The sequence below is a fragment of the Notolepis coatsorum genome, assembly GCF_963971535.1.
Source record: "Notolepis coatsorum genome assembly, chromosome: 1".
Taxonomy (NCBI): domain Eukaryota; kingdom Metazoa; phylum Chordata; class Actinopteri; order Aulopiformes; family Paralepididae; genus Notolepis; species Notolepis coatsorum.
In genome coordinates, this window is record NC_140165.1 from 285473163 (window position 1) to 285479162 (window position 6000).

Genomic DNA, 6000 nt, shown 5'->3' on the forward strand with positions numbered 1-6000 from the left:
AACGTGCTCGGCGGGGTAGATGGCCTGTTCAAGGGGATCAAGGGGATGCGGCCAGCGAGCCGAAGACGTGTCGACGCTGGGAGCGTCGCCATCCGCCGTGTGGTCGCCGCCATGGCCCAAGAAGCCCGAGAGTGTATCGCCCCGGGAAGGATGGGGTACGTCAAAGTGGCCGGCAGGGAGCCGGTGGTCATTCCCCCGCACAGCGAAGTGGTTGTCTCAGGCCGCTGTGAGACGACAGCGGGGATGCGGCGTCCCGTGATGCTAGAGCACACGCCAAGTGCCAACCTGCCTCCCGGACTATTGGTGGCGAACGTGGTGGCATACGCCCGACAGGGGAGAGTGCCTGTGCGGGTGTTGAACCCGACCAACGTCGAGATGGTGCTCCGACCCCGGGCCAGGCTGGCGGAGCTCCACTGCCCCCGTCAGGTACGGCCTAAGGAGAGAGTGACCGTGAAGGAAGTAGACGGAGGCGTCCGAGTGACGGCGATTGAGACTCGGGACAGCCCGCCAGAGGCGGAGCCGGTCGGGAATACCCGCGGACTCGCCGTGGCCATACAGGCGAACCTGCAGGATCTCACACCGGCCCAAGTGAGCCGGCTGAATCAAGTGTTGGAGAAACACAAGGCGGTGTTCTCCGTGGACGACGGGGACTATGGTTACACAACCACGGTCACACACTACATTCCCACTGGTGACGCACACCCGGTCAAGCAACGACACCGCCGAATACCGCCCCACGTGTTCCAAGAAGTAAAGAGACACGTACAAGACCTGGTGGACCTGGGTGTCCTGGTAGAGAGCTGCAGTCCGTGGGCGTCACCAGCCGTGATCGTCATAAAGAAAGCCGGCTCTGTGCGGTTCTGCTGCGACTACCGCCGCCTAAATAACGTGACACACCGGGATGCGTACCCCCTACCTCGCATCGAGGAGTCCCTAGACGCCTTGGGGCAGGCCAAGATCTTCTCCTCGCTCGATCTCACCGCCGGCTACTTCCAGGTGGCGGTGAAAGAAGAAGACCAAGAGAAGACGGCAGTCACGACGCCCTTCGGCCTCTACCAGTGGACCCGTATGCCCTTTGGGTTGTGTAACGCACCAGCGACCTTCCAGCGGTTGATGACCGGCGTGCTGGGAGACCTGGCCTTCGACGTCCTACTCGTCTATCTAGACGACGTCTTGGTGTTCGCCAGTGACTTTGAGAGCCACTGTCAGAAGTTGGACCTGGTGTTTGGACGGCTTCGGGAGCATGGGCTCAAACTCAAGCCCCGGAAGTGCTTCCTTCTGAAGACCAAAGTCAAGTTCCTGGGACACGTCGTCTCCGCGGCCGGCATACAGGTCGACACCGACAAAGTGAAGGCGTTGGAGGACTGGCCGACGCCACGCTCAGCGAAGGAAGTGAGGCAGGTGATCGGATTCCTGTCCTATTATCGGCGGTTCGTGCCCCGCTTCGCCCAGGTGGCCCAGCCACTGCACGCCCTGATGGGGAAAGAAAAAAAGGGGTTTGCCAAAGGCCGGCCCGAGGCCTTCAAGTGGACTCCGCAGTGTCAGACGGCCTTCGATCATCTGCGGCAGTGCCTCTTGACACCCCCGGTGCTGGCCTACCCCGACCTCCAGCTCCCCTTCATAGTGACCACAGACGGGAGTTATTTGGGACTGGGAGCGGTACTAAGTCAGAAACAAGAGGGCGTGGAGCGAGTCATCGCCTTTGCGAGCCGAGGCCTGCGTGGGTCCGAAAGGAATGACCAAAATTATAGTGCGTTCAAGCTGGAACTCCTCGCCCTGAAGTGGGCAGTCACTGAGAAGTTCAGAGACCTCTTGATGTACGCCCAGTTCACCGTGATCACCGACCACAACCCGCTGAGGCACCTCGGCACGGCCAACCTGGGAGCAGTGGAGCAGCGGTGGAACGCTCAGCTTGCGGAGTACGACTTCGTGGTGCACTACAAACCTGGTATGCGATCAGAACCTGAAGTGGAAGACACCGAGAAGGACTTCCTAATGATACCCGCGGCCGGCACCCACTCCCATCAGGGTCTCCAGGAACGGGCCGCTCCATTGTCCGTCCCCGCCCCAGTCGCCCGTGAGGGCTACGTCGTGGTCCCAGCGGAGGAAGTACGGGCCCAGCTGTGCCCCGGGAGACCGACTGAGACGCGGGAGGTCTCGAGTGTCAGCGCACGACGGATAGCGGCACAGAAGGGGAACAGCGGATATGACTGGGCGGAAATGCGGCAGCTCCAGGCAGACGACCCCGAGTTGGGTCCGGTGTGGCGGGCGGTGACACAGGGGTCCCCCCCACTAAGGTACAGCTGAGACCCGAAACTCTGCAAGTTATACGGGCAGTGGGAGCGGTTCCGTCTGCACCAACAAGTACTGTTTCGGCGCGTCAGCGATACCCGCGACGGGGAGGAGGTTCTCCAGCTGGTGGTGCCCACCGCCCTGCGACGGCGGATCTACCAGACCCAGCACGAAGATGCGGGACACTACGGGGGACGGGGGACGGTGGACCTGATGAGGCGAGGTTATTACTGGATCGGAATGGCAGAAGAGGTGAAGAACTGGGTGCAGCAAGGCAAGCGATGTGCATTAGCCCGCGATGTGTTCCCTAAAGCCCAGGCCCAGATGACCTGCACTAACGTGACGGCACCCATGGAGGTCCTGGCCTTCACCGTATTCGAGAGGTCGGCGGGGGGCTACGAGAACGTACTGGTGCTGACCGATATGTTCACCAGATTCACTATTGCCGTACCGACCAAAGACCAGACTGCGAAGACCACCGCCGCTGCCATCATCAAGTACTGGTTCGTGTACTACGGTTGCCCTGCCCGACTCCATGCCGATCAAGGGCGAAATTTAGAGTCGAGCGTCATCAAGGAGCTCTGCCGACTGTACGGGATTTCAAAGAGCCGCACCACGCCTTACCATCCCCAGGGGAATGGGCAATGCGAGAGCTTCAATCGGACAATGCACGACATGCTGCGTAGTCTGCCCACAGAGAAGAAGCGGGACTGGAAGGAGCACCTACCTGAGTTGGTACTTACGTACAACTGCCACGTGCACTCCTCCACGGGATACTCTCCCTTCTACCTGCTCTTCGGGAGGGACGCTAGGATGCCCCGGGATGTCCTGGGGGGCAGAGACGTCATTGAGGAGGGGGCGGCGGACCTAGATGAGTGGGTGCAGAGTCACCACAAGTGACTAAAGGCCGCCGCGGAGGCCGCTGAGGCCACGGCGAAGCAGGCGTCCCATCGACGCAAGAGAATTTACGACAGGAAGAGCAGAGGTGCACTCCTGCGGGCCGGAGACCGGGTCCTGATACGCGACCACCGAATCCGGGGCCGTAATAAGATACAGGACAAGTGGGAGCCTACGTCGTATGTGGTGGTTAAGCAGAGCCACGAAGGGGCGCCCGTGTTCACGGTCAGGCCCGAAGCAGGGGGTCCAGAAAGGACCGTGCATCGAGACCAGCTCAAGACCTGTCCCTTCCCGGCTTCTGACCCGGAAGTGCGGGGAAGGGCCCCTCGACAGATCCCGGTGGCACCGCGGAGCTCGTCCGAATCAGACATCGGAGGTGCTTTCGGGCACCGGCGGGAACCGCATCCTAGGGCGTGCAACCACCCCGGGCCCCTGCGGGACGCCCCTGAGGAGGCCGCGAGTCGACCCCCTCAGGAGAGAATGGGGAAGGCGGCGGAGACGGAGTCGAAGAGGAGGCCGTGGGTGGTCCACAGATGGCCCCGGAGGGCGCGGCTGTGGTCCATGACCCGCCGACGGACACTGAAGAATCCGACACGGAGTCGGAGGTGGGAGAGGTGGAACCCCCCAGAGTGGAACCAGCCCGGCCCCAGAGGAGCACCAGAGGTCGGCTACCCGTTCGGTATCGCCAGGACTACGTGCTCAAGAGTGTGTTTGTTGAACAGTGTGTCCAACTCATGAAGGAGTGTGTGAAACTGTTAGCATAGTGTGTGCTTGTCGATCTATGTGTGAAACTGTTGGTCTCAGGACCGTTTTCATGCATGCGTGGGTTGGTGTTTCATTGAGTTAACTTGCAGAGGACTTAGCAAGTTCAAAGTGGGGGGAAATGTAGCATCCTGAATATTCTTCTATTATTCAGAAGTGCTAACGTAACCTTCTACTTCCCCTTTGTGCACAAAGACATCATTGATATTCTCACGAACAATGATGCGAGTTTCTCCTTCTACCGGCCGAAATATGGATTATAAACGGCAGTACTGGATTCTATTCAAGTTTCAAGTTTCTTTTATTGCCACACGGCCAGGCCGGTGGAATTTGAGCACGGTGCAGGTGGTAGCTGCGACAATACACCACATGGATGATGGAACACAACATAACATCAACAACAACATAACATAACATAACATAACATAACATGCATAACATAACATGACAGCAGGGGGTGAAATTAGGATGAGTTGGAGTTGAGTAATTGTATGGCCTTGGGGAAGAAACTGTTGTTGAACCTAACCGTGCGACTACCTAGTGACCTAAACCTTCTACCAGAGGGGAGGAGTTGGAAGAGGTGATGAGCTGGGTGCAGGGGGTCACTGATGATTTTGTGTGTGCGTGTGATGGTGTGATGTTTGTGTATGGAGTCCAGGGTGGGGAGTGTGCAGTTGATGATTTTGGATGCCCTAACGATGATCCTGTCTAGTCTGTGTAGTGTGTGTTTGGGTGTGTTGCCGTACCAAACAGTGATGGAGAGTGAAATGATGTTTTGTATGATAGCTGTGTAAAATTTAATCATTAACGTCTTCCTGACCTTGTACTTCCTGAGTTGTCTTAAATGAAATAATCTTTGGTTGGCTGTTTTAAGTAAATGAGTGGTGTGATGATCCCAGTTGAGTTTGTTGCTGATGTGTGTTCCAAATATTTGAATTCTACAACCCTTTTCCCTGTGTGACTAGTAGGCGGCCAGCAGGGGGCGGTGGCAGGCAGAGAGATGGAAGGAGATATATGCCGGAGGAAGAGGGGAGACAGACCTCTTCGAGTCGGGACCTTTGTTGTGAACAGACGTGTCTCGGGGAGCCCCGTATTGAACTTGAGTATATTACGGGTTATCCTCTATCAGCAAACGGGTAGCGTGTTGCATGTTTCTCCCTGAATTTCCCTAGTGATATACCACGGGTTATCCTAGAATAAGAACGTTATAGCCGAGTTGGGCTTAAAGTTAAAGTTATTTCCTCTAGTGAGGCGCCCCGCCAGCGTGGCACGAAGAGTAACGGTGCTTAGGAGCACCCTGCGTTATGATATATCTCGTCTAGCGGAAGGGCTGTTTGGGGACCCAGAGTTTAGCTGCAGTGTGAGTGAGGGCAAGCTAGATCCGCGTGTCGACCCAGCACCAGCCCTACAACCAGTCTGCTCCGGCTGCCTGCAACCAGTCTGCTACGCCAGCCTACGACCAGACCTGCACCTGGCTGCCTGCAGTACACGGGAGTTCTTCCCGACCAGCAGAGGTCGTCATCGGCCAGCACACGCTCTCCGCCAGCACTGCCTCTCTGCTCCAGCTCCGCCTGCTAGTATTCCTACCGAGAGCGTTCGACGCCATCTTGCCTTCCGGACGACAGTGGCGTGGCCAGGCGGCCATTTTGGATGAGTACAAATGGGCATTGATGCTCCAGAGCTATTATACAGTATACAGTGTGGTGCAGCCTGCGGGCGAAGTTAACGTTGCTACTACCGTTCAATAGGGGAACCCCAAACAATATATGCCGGCATTAAGATAGGACTTCTGTTTGGTATTTTGTGGGCCCACTTGTTGCTTTCTTTCCTTTTCTTTGAGTGTGATAACATGTGTGTTTAATAATATTTTCCCATCCAATTAACCCTTTCCCTGTGGGGAAGTTACAGACTGGTGTAGTATAGATAAAGCCTTTTGGAGGTACTATTCCTGTCGTATAATTAAAGCCTTTTGAAGGTATTATCCAGGGTGAAGACCCAGACATGGGCGATGAGTTAAACACATTGAAGTATATTATCCCTGATATTAAC